Source organism: Mus caroli, chromosome 2, assembly GCF_900094665.2.
Source record: "Mus caroli chromosome 2, CAROLI_EIJ_v1.1, whole genome shotgun sequence".
NCBI classification, from domain to species: Eukaryota; Metazoa; Chordata; class Mammalia; order Rodentia; family Muridae; genus Mus; species Mus caroli.
The window spans coordinates 153998147-154017255 of NC_034571.1; the positions used below are offsets into that span (position 1 = coordinate 153998147).

General features: G+C 41.4%; 1 protein-coding gene across 12 annotated transcripts in view; it reads right to left on the minus strand.

Moving 5' to 3' along the window:
* Positions 1 to 19109, minus strand: part of Ptprt (protein tyrosine phosphatase receptor type T) — a 1083833-nt gene that overhangs the window by 587431 nt on the left and 477293 nt on the right. The gene's annotated exons all lie outside the window — the stretch shown is intronic.

A 19109-nucleotide genomic window follows, 5' to 3' on the forward strand; every position in this document is an offset into this window, starting at 1 on the left:
GGGGTATGGAGGACTTTTGGGATAGCATTGGAAAGGTAAATGAAGAAAATACCTAATTAAAAAAATCAGGCTGTAGGCAAGTCTGTGGGACATTTACTTAATTAGTGTTTGCTGTGGGAAGGCTCAGTCCAAAGGGAGCGGGGCCAGTCCTAGGCTTATGGTGGGTTTTAAAAGAAAGCAGATTGAGCAAGCCATGAGAGCAAGCCACTAAGCAGCATGTGTCTGTGGTCTCTGCATCAGCTCCTGCCTCCAGGTTCCTGCCTTATTTGAGCTCCTGTCCTGACTTTCTTCAGTGATGAACTACAGTGTGGAAGTATAAGCCAAATAAGCCCTTTTCTCCATAGGTTGCTTTGATCATGGTGTTTCATCATAGCAAGAGTAACAGATCAGCTCCATCTACTGCAAAAAGAATTCTCTTTGATAAGGTGTAAGAGCAATGTGTAAGGTGTATCTGAGAGCATAAAGCTAAGTAGGTAGGAGATAGTTAAGCACTATACTGGGCTAGAAATGCAGCTGTAGTAGATTCTCCTCTGGAGTCTGTAATCTCACCAGCCATGGGTAGCTGAATAGTTTTACAATACCAGCCATTAAATTTCCTTCTATTAAGGAACCTTAAGTCCAATCAGTCAGCTGATAGTTAAGCCTAAGATTTCATTGACACTATTGCCCCACATCTTGCCATGCTGGTAAATGTCATGGTAGGTAGCTGGGTGAAACAACCAATTGCTTTTCTACTGGTACATATTGCAGGGAACCTCTGGGAGCTCAGAACTCATTCACAGAGAGGAGGTTTCTAGTTAGTTCCCCTGCAGCTCCCACACATTATTAGTAGAAATCCTCTGCAGATGATGATATAAACACAGATAGGAAAAAGATAAGGCAACAAAAATTCAGCTTCTCCCTCACCTTGATAGGTTCCTACCAGCAAAGAGTGTCCTTGGCCAACATGAGCCCAGCAAGAGCCAAAGGAAAGGTTATGCCAAGTTACCAGATAACTGGTCTGCGTGGCACCTTCCTTAGTTAATAGATACTTAACCAAACAGACCTAGCCAAACTCACAGCATAGTGAAGTAGGATGAAATCCACAAACCCCATGCAGGGTCTTCATATGTAGGCCAAGTTGGCCTTAGGCTCACTGTGTATCCCAGGCTGGCCTCAAATGCCAGATTCTCTTGCCTTGTCTGTCCAAATTTAGGGATTACCAGTATGCCTCACCATACTTTACCTAGTGGCCATTTGTTTCTGAAAATATTTTATTTTCTGAAAACTATTTTATTTGGATAACCTAGTGGATAGCAGCATTTGTTTGCTCTTGAAGAGGACCCAGACCCAGCATCCTCATGGTGGCTTATTACCATCTGTAACTCCAGTTCCAGGGCTCTGACACCTTTGCTTAACATCCATGGACACTTGGCACACAAGTGGTACACAAACACACACTCAGGTTAAACATTCATACACATAAAATAAAATGAACAAATATTTTAAATTTAAATATTATAATTATTATTCACACATACATAGTATTTCTACAGGACTTCCACAAGATCAACCAGAGCCCCATCATGGATACGGAACATACCACCCCTCTCTGAGGAACATGACAGGGAGAGTGAGAGTCACTTATTTTCAGGGATGTGGACTCTGAGATGATCCAAAGGATTTAATTTTTGATTGTGCATAAGGGTGTAAATATTTACATGTGTATGCAGGTTCCTGCCAAAGTCCAGAAGAGAATATTGGAGCTACAGAGAGCAGTGAGGTATCTGATATGGGCACTGAGAGCCAAACACTTGCTTGCCACAAGAACAAGAAATACTCTCAACCACTGAAATCTCTCCAGCACCTCCATCCCCATTTTGTTTGTTCATTTTTGTTTTGGTTTGTTTGTTTGTTATTTAAAACAAACTTGGTCTGTTCATCATTTTTTATCTGTGACAAACACAGAAGTGGAACAAAAGTCACAGAAGGAAAGAAAGAGAAAGCACATTCTTCCTTAGCAGCCTAAGTGACAGCCTTGGACATTTCTGCAGATGCCAACCCAGTTCTCATTCATGTACTTACATCATTTCCTCTAGTTTCAGTGACACATGGGCCAGATATAGAAGAGTTTTGCTTCCCTCACGTTAAGCATAGTTTTAGTTATGGGATACAAGGGTTTTACTGTCTTTTCTAGGTACTGAATAATGACCAAGTTATCATCCTAATTACTCTCCCATTGCTGGACACTTCGGCTGTTCTAAGCTCCTCTATGGTAACTAATTCTGCCACTGACATCTCTATGCAAATTATTTCAGGCCTTCCTGTCTGGGTCTGGTAGTGTTTCATGACCAAAGGCCAGGAATGGGGTTATCTGCCAAGGGGAATGAATAAGTCCTTGAATCCTCCAGCAGAAAGCTGAGGTGATAGGGTGAGAAGTCAGATGCAGATTTATTTAAGCACTCTTTACCATGGAGAGTCTCTGGGTTCCTAGGTGAATAAATGAAGGTCTGAGTTTAATTTGGGACTCTGGAATAGAGGAGGGCTCATTCTGTGTGTGTGGGTTTTTTTTTTCTTTTAATTAATTACCTAGCATTAAAAGGTCCTCCAGAAGCCGAATCATCTACTCTGAAACAGGGATGGACAATACAGTCTCAGTGTGACTCTAAGCTCATCTGGAGGGACAACTTCAGATTGCCTCTATTATTGCTCGCCATTTGGTCAGAGAAAGGAATTAAGCAGATTAGTCAAGCTAGGTGCTTTTCTTTACAAAGCCAAGGAGGTTATTACTCAAGACCTTGTTATCTCAAAGGTGTTTGCAAATTGATTTTGGGATAATTTGTTCCAGGTAGAGAAGTTAAGTTGGCAGGCAGATAATTTCTGGGCTCATCCTTTGTGCATTTTAAATATATAGAGCCTCCAACTGCCATTATCAACCCCCAGGAGCTCCTATCAGTCTCCAGTGAGGCCTCAAGGGTGATATTCTGTAGCTCTGTGATGACTCTGCCTAATTCCTTAATATCATTATTCACAGACCGGCTCTGGACAGGACGAAGAGCAACCCACTCCGACGCTGTGGGGGCTGAGCGGTGGCTGCATTAAGCTCTCCCATCGACTTTCTCCCATGCTCTACTGCTTTCCTGTTTCAGGCATTAGCAGTTTTCAATTTCTGACCACCAGAAAGAAAATACAGTATTAATCTTTCCAAACATTTACTCTCTTTTCATGTATTTCTAATGGTAGGTGGAAGTACAATAACAAACATCTTCTTGAGTGTATAAATGTCCCCATCTCCAAGGGCAGGTTTACAAGTTCATGCGCAGTCTAGACATTGTGGCATACCCGCATCTCTCTTTCTCCTCCAAAGTAGATCAGGAAAATTCAGCACAGTGTTTTCCGATGTTTAAGTGTCTTCTAGCATTAGAGAATTGCTTTCAGTTTTTATATTTTGATTTCCCCCCCTTTTTTTGTGATATGCTGGTTTAAAACAGAGGCATGTACGCAAGTGTTAAAGGGAGAAAGAGGCAGGGATGAGAGACCAAACTTTCTTGATAACAAGCAATATGTCCTTTTAAATGAATAAAAATATTAGCATTGATTCTTATCAGGAGTTTCTTCTATATCTAAGATGAACTGTCCAGTAAGACCATGCAAGAGATGAACACGGACATCCAGTCCAGCTTAGATGTAGCCATCCTAAGATCTCAGAGACATCCAGAAGAATAATGAGTCTCAGGGGGCACTACAGATATATTTAAAAGAAATGGGGCAGGTGGAGCATTAGAACTCGGCTCCGGATTCTTACTCCTTCCTTTCTCATTTTTATATTTTAGATATTTATGGAATTAAGCAGAAGTGTCATAAAAAATGAGTATACCAGGGGTGTTCAATTTTGAGTAATACAGAGACCCTAAATCTCCAATAAGAAACTAGGTATTCTTCAGAGAAATGTGGAAAAGTGCACTGCCCAGAGTTCTATGCATTATTTCAGAAATTTGTGAATCTTTCTGTTATAGTTAATCTTCCTCAGCAACTTAAGTGGACTTAGAATCACACAGGAGATAAGACATACTTCTGGGCATATCTAGCTGAAGGTTTCTAGAGAGGTTTGGCTGAGGGAAGACCTACCCTGAATGTGACTGACATAATGCCATGGCCTGGGGTCCTGGGGCTTATTAAGAAGGGTAGGAGACACGCAAACTTTATATGCCCCAGTACAGGGGAACGCCAGGGCCAAAAAGTGGGAATGGGTGGATAGGGGAGTGGGGGGGAGGGTATGGGGGACTTTTGGGATAGCATTGGAAATGTAATTGAGGAAAATACATAATAAAAAAAGTATTTAAAAAATAATAAAAAAATAAAAATAAAATAAAATTGCACTCATCCAAAAAAAAAAAAAAAAAAGGGGTAGGGAGAGGAAAGCAGTTAGACAGCAGAAGAATTCATCTGCCTCTACTGCCTGAGGACAGACGCAATGTGACCTGCTGCCTCATGCTCCACCACCATTTCTTTTTCTGTTCTGATTGACAGCAAGCTCCTAAACAAAAGGCAAAATAAACCTTGCCACTTGTCAGCTGTTTTGTCAAGTATTTTGCCACAGCAACAAAAATAAACGAAAACAAACAAAATAACAACAACAACAACAAAACAACTTCTGAAACCCAAGTATAAGTCAAGTCTATGCATCGAACACAGGAAATATCAGAGAATCTACTCGCCAACCACATGCCCATATCTTACACTTCGATGACACTCCAGACTACCCAATGTCGCAGGGACAGGGTCTGGGAACATCACCAGAAGCAGGATTACATTTTACCATTTCTAGTTTCCCAGGTGCCCAACCTTTGGGTAGAAACAAAGTGTGCAAAGGTTTCCATCAACAGCGATGAGTAAATGTCTAGGTCCCATGAAAATGACGAAGCCAACACAACCACATCTAAAGCACAAAGACATGAGGTTGATCCATGACACAGGATGTAGACTTCTACAAATGCATGCTTCCAGGGCTAGAGATGTTAGCTCAGTTGTTACATGTTTATCTAACACAGAGCTCAGACTTTAAGCCCCAACATTCTATTATATACTGGATATGATAGACCATAACTACATAATCAAGAGGTAGAGGCAAAAGAGCCAGAAGTTTAAGGTCATCTTTAGATACATAGTGAGTTCAAGACCAATTTGAGATGCATGAGACCCCATCACCAAAAAAGAAAAAAATATGTTTTCAAATCTACCTCTCTTCCACCAAGGACTCCACTAAGGTCTTGAGATGAACAACTTGGCAGGTAGAAGTTCCCTATGAGAGAAATCCCAACTGTGTGTGCATCTCACTGCTAGCTGAAGCAGCCTGAACATGGAACCCAGCAGTGGAGATAAACATAGACGTTGTGCCATGGAATTGGAGAGTATCATAGCTGAGAAAAGCAGCAATGACCAACTGTGGTGTGGGTCAGACTGCAGGGGACGGCCTGTGAAGGGCAGCCTATTGATCAGGTAATGTTTTCCAGGGAAAGTTTAAGGGAGAGGAACCATTGCAGTCAGACATTCCTCGGGGTCCCCTAAATCTGTATTGCTTAGGCACAAGTCACCAAGGCTAGTCCAGTCAACAACTAAAGCTGTGTATTTCAAGCCCTCATTCTACAAATATTGCTGAGATGTTGGAGTAGTCTATGTGTTGATTCAGATAATTAAATAATGGAAATGAGAATATTATTCCCTCAAGTGGGCTGACTGACTGGAAGGGGCCATAAGAAAAACTTCTGGAGTTTAGAAATTTTCTGTGCCTTGAATATGGTTACATAACTGTCCTAGTTTGCTTTCTATTGCTGAGATAAAGACTATGACTGAAAGAAATTTGGGGAAGAAAAAAAAATGATTTCACCTTGAAAGTTCCAGACCATCACTGAGGGCATCAAAGCAAAAGCTCTGGGAAGGAACCATGAAGGGAAGCTGCTTCCTGGCTTGCTCCCAGAGGCTCACTCTGTCTGTTCTTTTTATAGAAGCCAGGACCATCTGTACAGAAATGGTACCACCCACAGTGGGCTAGGCCCTCCCACACCAGTCATTAGCCAAGAACATGCCCCAGAGGCATGCCCACAGACCAATCTGATGGAGGCATGGTCTTAGTTGACGATCTCTCTTCCCAGATGACCCTAACATGTGTCAAGTTGACAAACTGTTAACCAGCACAGTAGCACTTATCAAAACAGACTTTAAAATACAGCCATCTCTGTGTAGGGAAATGGCCTCTTTAAGCACTACAAAAAACTGGGCTGACAAGATGACTCATCCAGTGAAGGCCTGTTGACTTAGGTTCGATCTACAGAATTCATGTTGTAATGTCAAACACCAAGTCTCCGTTTTGTAAGCCCTGAACTCCTGTAGCAAGATGGGAGACAGACACAGGAAAATCACTTGAATGCTCTTGGGCTAGCCTGGAGGATGCAGTTCAGCAATGCAGCAGCAAAAAAGAGCTTGACTCAACAAGGTGGAGGGGGAAACAGATGCCTCAAGTTGTCTTCTGAATTCCACATATGTAAACACACAGAGAGATGAATATGTTTATAAATCACGAAAAACAAACAAAAATATTGCCATTCCTGGTCAATAAAGGAGAAAGAATGTTTACAGAGAGACATGTTGCTAAATTTATTTGGAAGGAATCCCAACAGGTTTATAGGAGATAAGGCACAGCACTTAAGGATACATACTGCTCTTTCAGAGAACCTGAATTCAATGCCCAGCGCTCGTGTGGGGGAGCTTACAATCACTTCTAACTTCAGCTCCAGGGATCTGGCAACTCTGGGTTCTAAAGGCATCTGAACCCATGTGCACATAAACACACATAGGTGCATGCACACATACATAATTAAAAATAAGAAATTTCTATTAAAAAGAGGCAAGCTTCCAATCCTGTGTCATCTTGAAGCAATTCTGTCCTTACCATCAGATCCTGACTCTTTAAAGCATTCCCTAGTGCTCAGCTGCTCAGACCCAGTGAGCTCCCATCCAAGGAGCTCTCCCGTGTATAACACAATCAACCCCTCTCTGATCCCCAGCATCCTCTATGCAAAGACAAGTGATTGACACATGATGGCATCTCTGCCCACAAAGTTTGAAACCACATCAAGGGGGAGAAAAGCCTGCTGTTAGGGAGCTACAGCCTGACTTGGAAAATGGCATTGGTCCCCTCTAGTTTAGACATCAAAGCATACAGAGGAAAAAGATGTTGTGAACCACCTGCAAACCCTGGGCTACAGCTGCCCTCGAGATGCCAAAGCTCTCCTTCAGTGTGTAGATGGTGTTGTGACCCCCTTAATGTAATTCAGCCTCATCCTCAGGCAGCAATCTTCAGACCAATTCTGTCTTTCTTTTCCCTGCTGTGAGCACTTGTAACAGTTTGACTCCCAGAAATTCCTACGGAGAGCAAAAGTGCTTCAAATAGCTGAAGATGGATCGGTGTGTATATGCATTGTCTGCTTTGGACAAAAATCAAGTGTTCTGAAGAAAACTGGATGTCACTAAGAAGTGCAGGTAACTGTGATATGGTTCAGGTAGGGATAACATGGCCTCCAGCACATGCCATTGCCTTCTTTACTCTACCAGAGCTCTCATTTAACTTCGATTTACTGGTCATATGGTCTTAGGGGTACAGCTTTATAGGTTTAACAGCACGTATACATATGTACCTAGGGAGACAATTTGCTATACTATCATCCCTTTCATACGTTTATATATGCTATTCACATCGGCAAAGGTGTCTTTCCTCTTACCCTTAACTGAGCCATGTATTCTCTCTGTTTTTCAACTTTTCTATAAAACAACTTTTATTGCATAGACCACTGACCCATCTGCAAAGGTGCTCAAAGTCACTCTAGTAATTAAACCGATGCTTAGGCAAATCTGCTGCATAAAATAGTGCATTAAGGACCAAAAGATGAAGGGGAGTTAGCTAGCAGCCAGAGTCCCAAGGGGAGCTAGCCTGCAGCCAGAGTCCAAGTCTATTTTGCCCTGCATTCACTAGCCATGTGCATGACTCTAAACAGTTCATCTGATCTTTGTGGGGCTTGATTTTATCACCTCAAGAATGGAAAATTGCATTATGACTTAAATTGCAGAAATATTGAAAATCCCCAGGTAAAACCACAGGGATTCCATGTGCCTTCACTGATCTTCCCTGCCTTTCAGAGCCAGCAGTGGGCCTGAGTTCTCATGCCCACCCTGACTGGGGTCCATGCAGTCTCTGAGGACAGTCAGATGACTTACAACACACCAACAGGTGATACTGGAATTATTTTTTGTCCCTCGCCTTGAACTTTTGACATGAAGATTAAAACAACGAGCAAAAGAACTCAAGGGGAGAGATTTATTTTAGATCAGGATTATGGATATTACATCATGGCAGGGAGGCTATGGGGGAGCAGATGTACTCCTATCATATTAATAACTAGAAGGCAAAATGGGGACAGGTGGAAGACAGGGCAAGGAAAGAGAAAGAGAATATGGGGGCAGGTGAGAGACAGGGAGGGAGGGAGGGAGGGAGGGAGGGAGGGAGGGAGGAGAGAGAGAGAGAGAGAAAAGAGAGAGAGAGAGAGAGAGAGAGNAGAGAGAGAGAGAGAGAGAGAGAGAGAGAGAGAGAGAGAGAGAGAGAGAGAATATTACTACCTCTCTTTGTCTTGTTTTCACATGTGGGTCTCTACCCAATACAGATGATGTCCACTCACTTTCAGTGTAGGGCTTTCCCTGCAGTTAAACCTCCCTAGAAATGTGGAAAAGCCATACAAATGCATCCTGAGGTGTACTTTACTAATACTATGAGTGAGCATCTCTTGATCCAATCAAATCAGCACAGGGTCACAGTTGAATAAGTACTTGCTGTCTTAGCTGGGTTGTGGCAAAACACACATATCAGTACTCAGAAGGCTGAGGCAGGAGGATAGTGGGTTCTAGGCTGGTGTGAATTACCTAGTGAAAAACCTGTCTACAACAAGTTTAAAAGTGAAGACTTAAATGTTTAAGATCTTGTTGAAGTGGGTAAGAAAGTAGTTAATAAATTCTCATTAAAGAAAAGGTCAGTACAGTGACATGAAGGCGCAGACATTGGGAGGGGCATTGCAGAGAGCCATGTGTGGGTATCTGTCAAAGGCATAAAAGAATTTGGAGAGGAACAAAGGAACAAACAAACAAATTTGATATGACGGTTTGGGCCTAGTTGTTTGATAATTTGCTATGCCATGTCCTGTTGCTGTCACTGGGAGGTCTTCCCTTTTCTGAAGGGAAACAGAAGAGGAGTGGATCTTGGGGGAGAGAGGAGATCAGGCTGGAGGGTGCTGGGTGGAGTGGAGGGAGGGGAAAGTGTGGTCTGGATGTAATACATGAGAGAAGAATACATTTAAAAACTGGAATGAAACAGTATTCACAAACACAGATGAAGAAAACTTTAAACAAAGTTCCAGTTTTCAGACTGTGAAGAACACAGAGGGATCCAGACAGAGACAACCATAAGTCTTGAGCTTAGGATCACAGAGGTGTGTCCTGGAAATATATACCTAAGGAAAAATCCCAAGGATCTAGGGGGGGGGGGGGAAAGCATAGCTATTCACTGAAAACAAAACAGAAAACTTTTTTAAAATGGCAATCACCACACTGTGTCTGTTCAATTTGAAATGATGGTTTTATCAAAATGGTAAAAATAACTCATGCTAGCAGTAAGAGGTATACAGACTGGACAGTCATAGACACCTGCCAGTGTACTTGGGACACTAAAAATACTATTTGGTTTTAGTATCAATTCTATGGGTAACAACTGGGAACATCCACTCTTTTTTTTTTCTTTTTCTGAAAAGAAGAAGAGATATCAAGATGAATGTCAAATAATTAGTCATTCAAAGAACTGAGACTGGGACTGAGGCACCTGCCTAAGTGGCTTCACTCCCAAGCTTTAATACAAGGATAGCATTACCAACACAGAGCAGAATAGAGTACTCCTCAGAAATGTGCCCAGAATTTCAGCCAGAAAAGAGGTTCTTTTTGCACATCCAACAGAAGAAGCACTCTCATACATAGGAAAAGAACCACCCACTGTGTTCCTTAAAGAAAAACAACTTGACAGTTTACACCAGTGCATCTTGGGATGATCAATGTTGCCTTCAGATGATCAGCATCATAGTTTCTGGGATGTGGCATTTGAATATGCCAGTAGCCAGTCCCCAGGAGAGGACTAGCTGTTAGAAGATCTTTCTCTCTAGGAGAAGAATAGAATACTAAATATTACATTCCCTCCTTAATGCTCAGGGACTAGCACAGAAGAGAAGCAGGGGTAAGAGATAAGAGACAAACAGCGTGTTCTAGACCAGACAGGACCCCGGCACTCATGAACCCACAGCAGCAATGGCTGCCTGGACAAGATCAAGCTAGTCAGCATCCTAGCACCAAATAGAAAGAAGTTCATCAATCCACAGCCCTGACGGAGAAGCTAGGACCAGCTGGTAGTATCTGGAGCATGCCAGTTTTCTTTATGTGTATGGTCAACACCCTCCATTGGATGACTCCATACTCCTCGTGTATGGGCAGCACCTACTAGAATTGATGGGATATTTTAAAAGGGGGAGGGGAAGAGAAAATGAAATTATGGGCTAGGGAGGTAGGGATGGGCCTGGGAGACATTAAGGGGAGCAGTTAAGGGTGAATATGATAAAAATATATTGTATGAAATTCTCAAAAGCTTACTTTTAAAAAGAAAGAAAACTACTCTAAGAAAGACTAGACCAAACAGAGCCCACAGTTCCAGGAGAGGCCCTCTTTATCTGGTGCTTCTAATAAGCCATTTTGTGAAAAAATGTTAGCCCTTTCACTAAATACCCCAAATGCTTTGGGAAAAGTCTCTCTCAGATATCTAGAGGTATAGGTTTAACTAATTCAGACAAGAAAACCAAGTCCCAGCTACTTAAGCCTATTAAAACGCCAGAGAGCTGGACATGAAAGCACATGCTTCTATGTGCAGTTCTGGGGAGGCATTGACAGGAAAGTTGCTACACGTTTGAGGTTAGACATGATGAGTTCTAAGACATACTTGTTGATAGAAGTGAGACTGTCTGGAGAAAACAGAAAACCAAACCAAACTACTAACACCAAAATGTCGGTGCTCAATGCTCTCTTTATATAGCTGTTAGGAAATAGGTATTTTCCCCATTCCCTGTTCCCCCATCCCTTCTCTTGGGCAGATATTTTCTAATAAACCTGCATGGGCTGGCTACTGTAAAGACATTTAAATAAGCACATTTTAAAAAAAAAAAAAGTAGCCAGAATCTAGAAACAACCCAGACATCCCTTAACAGAGGAATGGATACAGAAAATGTGGTACATTTACACAATGGAGTACTACTCAGCTGTTAAAAACAATGACTTCGTGAACAAAGAAAAGCACAGGTTTCTGTATCTCATGCTTTCACACACAGTGTGTCCTTTAGCGGGATTCATCTCCTCCCATCTGCCCAGACATCTAGGTAACAGGAATCAAGATGCGTGGCTGTATCATTTGTCTTGTAGATTTCCCACCAATATCTCAGTCGCAGTGAGAGATATGGCTACTTCGGATCTTGTCCAAAGGCTTCCACTGTGAGTGGAGATTTGACTTTCAAATAATCTTATAATTAAAAAAAAAAAACTCAAAAAGTGATTTTTCTCCCTACAATGGTCCATGCAATGAGAAAAAAATTCTCTCATTATATGGATACCAAGGCTCTGGTTTTCATAAAATATAACCTTCCCATACCACACAGGTGGTAGTAACCTAAATAGTGTTCTGCTTCTTCTTCTCTTACCCCAGTCCTGAACCATCTCTTTCTGTGTACTATGCAAATGTACTTCTGATTCAGCTTCATGTGTTGTGAAGAACATAGAATGGGTGTGTTCACAGATGACTTTCTATGCAGCCAGTACCAGGCTCTGGACATTAAAAATCTTTCAGCCAGATGACGATGTCATTTCCACTTTATAAGTGAGATAAGTCCACCAGAAAACCTAAGGTTTAAGATGATCAGCTGATCACAATTACAAGAAGAAACCAGGATTCTATCCAAAGAAGGTTACAGACAAGTCTATCAGTATCTTCACTGTTGAAAAGGATCAGGTGATCCTGTCTAAGCTACAGAAGATGATGAAGAAGAGAAGTCAGGTCCAGAACTACCCCCCACACCAAATTAACAGGAGTCAATAATTATGTAGTTGTAGATACAGAAAGTATATAGGAACTTACTGTTTCACCTGCCTGAACCAGAGGACCCCATTATGTACCCATAGCTCAGCTTGAAGATGTCTAGGAATAAGAAGTACACATTCTAGGGACCATACAAGTAGTAAGGTTTTTAAAAAGATTTATTTTCATTAATTATGGGAGTGCATGCACATACACATGCATGTGCATAAACATATGCATGTACTGTGTGTGTGTGTAGGTGAGTGTAGGTGCCGATGGAGTTCAGCAACATTCATTCCCCTGGAGCAGGTGAGCCTAAACGACCTGATGCCAGTGCTGGGAACCTAACCTGGGTTATTTGCAAGAGCATTACATGGTCTTAACTTCTGAGCCATCTCTCCAGCCTCTACAGTCTTTATACTGAGAAAGCACACACCTGAACTCTAAGAGGATAATTCTCTCTAGATCTCCCGGTTCATTAAGCTACCCTTGCCCTCTTTACACACTGTTGATACAGAAATGGCAGGAGACATCTTTTTGCGTGTCCTCTTCTCTCTGCTAGATCCCTCTTCCTTTTCTCCAGCTAACTCACTTTTCCTTGTCCTTGAAATTTTAGCTCTCCTGTGGAATGCCCTCCTGGATGCTCTCATCCTTACACTTTGTTCTCTGTGAGTTCCGCTACCTTAGCCCAGGTTGAGAGGCAGAGCCTGAGACAAGGTTTCTGAAGAAGCAAAAGATTAGAGATGAATTCTCAGGATGCAGGATACAGGAAATCATGGTGCTAAATAAGGATGTGATTTTTTGATTGCAGACTAGCTTCAGCCTAATCTTACAGGATCTCTGAACATGAACTATACCAGTTTTAGACAGAGGCACCAAAATTACATAGTATTAATTAGTCAGTCTCCCTAGATGCAGAGGTACCACTATCTCCCTCAATTCCCCAGCAGTGTAGCTCCCATGTAACTAAAGGTACTTATCTTGGGACAAGAAATATTAATCTGCTAGGACCTTCTGAAACAATAGGGCACAAAGTAGGCAGCTGAAAATAACTGTCATTTATCAACCTGCAGTTCCCACAGCAGACATGTGTCATCAAGTTGTCAACAGACCCATTTTCCCTTGAGAGGCTCTAGGAAAGACTCCTTGCTCACCTCTCTAAGTCTTTCATGTCATGTCAACCGTCCCTGAGCTTCTGTGCTCTGTGCATGAGTCTTGCCTCCCTCTGCCCTGCCTTTATATGCTATTCTTATGTGGCTGGAGTTTTTACTTGAATTTCCCTCTTTGTATGAAATCATAGATTATATTAGATCAATGTCCATCATAGCTAGGGTCTCTGTTGCTGTGATAGAACACCATGACCAAAAGCAGCTTGAAGAAAAAAAGAGTTTATTTTGCTTATAGTCCACTGAAAGGGGAAGTCAAGGAAGGAACTCAAGGCAGGAACCTAGAGGCAAGAACTAGTGTGGAATCCATGCAGGAATGCTATGTACCGGCTTGTTCCTCGTGGGCTCTCAAACATCAACCAAAATAATCCCCTACAGACTTGGCTAAAGACCCAACTTAGAGAGCTATTTTTTCAAGTAAGATTCCCCCTCCCAGATATATCTATGCTGTGTTAAGTTGATAAAAGTCAACCAGCATAGGCTACTCTCTCTTCTCCAGTATGGACTCATTTTCACATAAATCATAACTGAGAACAATCTATTTCTAAATATATTAGAATCTGAGTTTCTAGGAATAATAAGACTTTGAAGGGAACACCATTCAACTCCTAGCAAGAGGCAAATATGAGGTTTCAGCTGTCATGACAGAGATGAGTGTTCTGGCCTGGATAAAGTCTTAATGTGTGCACTAACAGCAAATTCTAAAGCTACATCATGGAGGTCCCTCCTTGGCACCTTTGAGATACCTGTCTATTGCAGAATTTCTATATCTTTATATAGATTATCAGAGGGAGGTTATATTTCACCATACTGTAAGGTGTTCAGAACATAAATGAAGCTATTTTGTTTTGAGAATTCAAGTCCTAAAGGGCATATATACATAATATAGGTACTCTTGAATCTTCCTCCTCTTCAGTGTGGTAGTCTTTACATATCTGAGGATGGGAGCTGTCTTAGGATGCTATACCATCTCTTCTTGTGATCTCCCCACTCTTGAACTATTACACTTTTGCACAGTTATGACCACAACAACTGACAGAATACCTGAAGAAGGAAGAATATATTTTGACTCATGAGTCAGAGGGTTGCAGTCCATCATGGTGAGGAATGCAGAGCATAGCACCTCAGTTCAGTTCCTAAAAGCATGAGTAGATAGTGGAGGTTGTTCATATTACAGTGGACCAGGAAGCAAACAAAGCAGTAGGAACTAGGGGCAAGGTATAACCTTCAAAGGCCAATCCAGTTCTGTCTGCTAAGCACACCTCCTATGAACAGCATGGCCTCTCTAAATAGTGCCACCAATTTTGGAACAAGTGTTGTAAATATGAGTCTTGGAGTGAGGTATTTTATAACCTAACTGTAAGACATTTGAATATCTCTTATTTTGACTGTTTAAGCTATAATCAGAATTAAATCACTTTGAAACCCAGCTCTGCTATTTTTAGCCATATGTAGTAGATATTGGTAGCACTTGGACAGATTCCTTAGTGCTTGGAGCCTCCACACACTAGAGGCATCCTACCTCTAGCACCTGGGTTCTCTCTTGGACAATGTTGTCACAGGATTATGAGGGGATCATGACAAGGCATACAGATATACCAAGACTAAATATCATACTCCCAGATTCAAACCTTCACCCAAGAAAAGATGAGAGTAGATATCCTAGTTTGCCGGCTTTTCTAAGTAGTAAGACAGTGTGGTGGATTTCCTATCTTTTAGATGACCCCCTAGGGGCACTGTCATAACTGTCATAGTTAGGGTTTCCATTGCTGTGAAGAGACACCATGACCAAGGCAACTCTTATACAGGACATTTAATTGGGGCTGGCTTACAGGTTCGGTGGTTCAGTCCATTACTATCATGGCAGGAAGCACAGCAGCATCCAGGCAGGCATGGTGCTGGAGGAGCTAAGAATTCTATATCCTCATCCAAAGGAAGCAAGGAGCAGACTGTCTCCCAAGTGACTAGGAGGATCTCAAAGCCCACCTCCACAGTGATGCACTTCCTCCAACAAGGCCACACCTATTCCCAACAAGGCCACCCCTCCTAATAGTGTCATTCACTGCACCAAGCATATTCAAACCATTAATCATCAGAGACACAGCAAGATTACAAAATCCTGAATCTACCCTTCAGGGTACTTTGTTCTCTGCCCCACCTCTCTATCCCCACTAGAATGCCTTTCAAGTTCTAGACCAACTACCTGTAAATATATCTTACAGTCTACTTTGGGAGAAATGTAATTTAAGTTATTATAAAAACCATGACATATTATTTAATATCTAAATCTCAAATTCCCATTTGATCTGAAGATACAGCTTAGTTGGTAGAACATTTATCTAGAATACACAAACACTTGGATCCAATCCAATCATCACAGAGACTAAGGGTGGTGGTTTCACGCCTATATCCTAGAACTTAGAAGGTAGAAGCAGAATGGATCAGAAGTTCAAGGTCTTCTTTGACTAGTTAGCAAGTCTGAGGCCAGCTTCAGCAATGTGAAATCTTGTCAGAAATAAGCAAAATCTCTAAAGAACAACAATAAAACCACAAAAAAATAGACATTCAAATTCTTCATTTATAAAATCGATTAACAATGTCACTCTCTTTATAGGAAAATGCCATGTGGATTAAATAAACCAATATATTTAAAACAAACAGGCCACTCCTAGCACAGAACGTGGATGCCATTTTTATCTGTTATCAGTACATCTGTCTACCTATCAGTGAGCTGCTGAGTACAGTGCTCCCAGTTTTCTAACCTCCTTCCTATCTCTCGATAGAGAATCAATAGCAATGTCTCTGTGTTTTCTAATAAATTTTCACACACAAATACATTCAGGAGCCCAGGCTCAATCTACTTAACACAGTCTCACAGTGAAACCTATGAAGTCATTTACAAATGCATAATTCAGTAACAACTTAGCACCAGATGAGATTTTATGATCTGCAATCCTCTTGTCTGCCCCTGGCTCCTCTTTGTCCCTCAGTGCCTCATAATTTTCAAGATTACTCTTTGCTGGGCCATTTCCCAAAATTAAGAGCAGAATAATTATGCTAGAAGAGCCTTTTTAAAACTTACTTGCTAATCAGAAGTCTTCAGAACGCATGAATCAAGAGGCTGTCTCCCTCAGAGGAAGACCTGGAAGACCTAGGATTGTCAAGCTTTGCAATCAGAGGCTACTCTGCAGAGGCATCTTGTCTCAGAGCAGCAGGGGTCATGTGACAGGCATCCTTTTGTCTTTCTGCCCCACTTTTGCCCAGCAGCCTTGTTATAGAGAAATGAGTAAGTGGAACTCACATCTCAGTGAGTTTGGATCTCTTAGTTCCAGATATACTCAACTATACATCCATGCGACACTTGGAGACACACTACAGGGCAAGAACAACTAGTAATCTCCTGGTGCTATGTAGAAGTTTCTAGTCCAGGGTTTACTTAAATGAACCCATTCATTTCTTGTACTATACCATAAGATAAATACTATTTAGGTGCATTGTAAAGATGAGAAAACTAAAGGAATGTGCCTGTCATTCATCCCTGGTCTTTTGGCTCACTTTTTAATGATCAGCTCTGTGACTCTGTAATAGAACCCTTCATATCATACATCCAGGTGCCTAGGAATAGAAGATTCTAGAACAGTGCTTCTCAAACTTTCTAATGCTATGACTCTTTAACACAGGTCCTCATGTTGTGACAACCCTGATACTTAAAATTATGTTGTTTCTACTGTATAACTGTAAGTTTGCTGCTGTTATGAATCATAATGTAAATATCTGGTGTTCAGGAAATCTAATATGCAACCTCCAAAGGGATTGCAACCCACAGGTTGAGAACCACTGCCCTACAAGGAGCTAGACAAAGGATGAACATGCTCCTGTCTTATCTCATTGATGGTGTAGCAGAAGGCAGCAGCATCTCTGAGCTTTTATTTCGTCCAGTCTTCAATGCTATAATAGCATAGCATCTTGCTGGAAGTATCAGCAAAACTCAGATCATGCCCTTACTGCTGACATACTACTGAAAGGCACTCTGCCTTCAGAGGTCCCAGCAACTAGCCCTCCAGGGCTCCTTTTCTAGACTTCTAGTCCCCATAACAACACTTGTTCCCTTTGGATGGCCAACACTTAGATGTAGCAACTGCTTTCTGACATTTTGGGCTACTATCATTTCTAACTTTTCCTTGGTTAACCTTCTATCATTCCTGTAAAACTCCTCCATCAATAAAACACCTTGTGTGGTCTGCAGTTTGCTAAACCCTACATAACAAAACTAGATTTTATAATAATCTTCATGTTCCACATCAAAAAGCTCAGGCATAGAAGATAAGTAATTTGTCCACACAGTTAGTACATGACAATGCCAAAATATCCAGATTGCCTTGCTCAAGATTTTTGTGCTGTTTTTTTTTATTAGATTTTTTTTTATGTATAGCTCACAAGTGAAAGTTAATGGGCTACTTACAGGAATAGGTCCTCTTCTTCTACCATGTAGATCACAGGAACCAAACCTTTCTAAAACTTGACCAAACATGTCCCAAGGACTGACCCAGGTGGACAGTCTTGATGGCAAGTACATTTTCCTGCTGAGCCATCTCACTGTCCTAGAATTTATGGTTTTAGCTGATACACCAAATTGCCCCATTGCTCTAACCCTCTAATCAGCCACAGAACAAGACAGATAGATAAGAGCTAAGCAGATAAACTTTCTTGTTCAACAAACAATTACTGAAAATCAAGTCTACTTGTTCTCAGGAAAATAGATCAAAGCAAATTGCTATCTATGCTTGGGAGGAACCTGAGAGTAGCGAGTATAATATATTTAAACCAAGTAGAATGAAAATGAAGTTATACAATGGACAGTGGTTCATAGGACCAGGGCTGTATGGCTTACAAAGGACTGTGATATACAGAAAAATAGTCCTTAAATAATGTCCAAGTCTTATTCCCAAACTTATAGAACAAAAGGAACTCTGTAGATATGATGGACACACAGATATTGACTTGAGTACCCTGGTTTATGTAGGTGGGCTCAGCATAATCACCTACAGACATTTTAAGTGAAGAAGAAAGATAAAAGAATTGGAAAGAGATTGAAAGGTATTTCTCTATGACTTAGAAGATAGGAACAGAGACCTTGGCAGGCAGACAGGCAGACAGGCAAGCATGCAGGCCAAAGTCCTTTCCAGTAATGGCCTTCTAGCTCAGGCTCTTAAGCCTCCTGAGTTCTATAGTCTGAGCATCTGGATACTCTAAAGCATCTTGGACAGAAATGAAAGCATCAAATTCAGATCCATGAATGAAGAAACATTTTTTTCTCCTACAAGAATCTTGCCTCTAGTGACCTCTAGAAACTATTAAAAGTCAGGGAATAAATACTCCTGTGAGTCAAACGAACACAGTCCAATAGAATTGTAGACATCTAACCTCTAGTGCTATAGATAAGAAATTTATGTGGGTTAGAGTACAAAGTCTGTGGCCACTTCTTACAGTATAGACAGGTTATTAATACAAGCAAAGATGCCAAAATCAGATGGAAGCGCTCATAGAGGGATTTACAGTGAGTTCAAGCCATGGGTACATTTTTGAAAGCAGACACTTTCGGATGCACAGGTATGACATGGGTTCCTCTTAGCTAAGTCTAAGTTACTCTGGAGCTGCATATCCTGCAGAAATCCAGGAGATATGAGAAGGCAGCAAAAACCGAAGCAGAGAGGTCAATTGGAACCAAGTAGAGTATTCATCATAGCAAGGCTTTGTTAGCA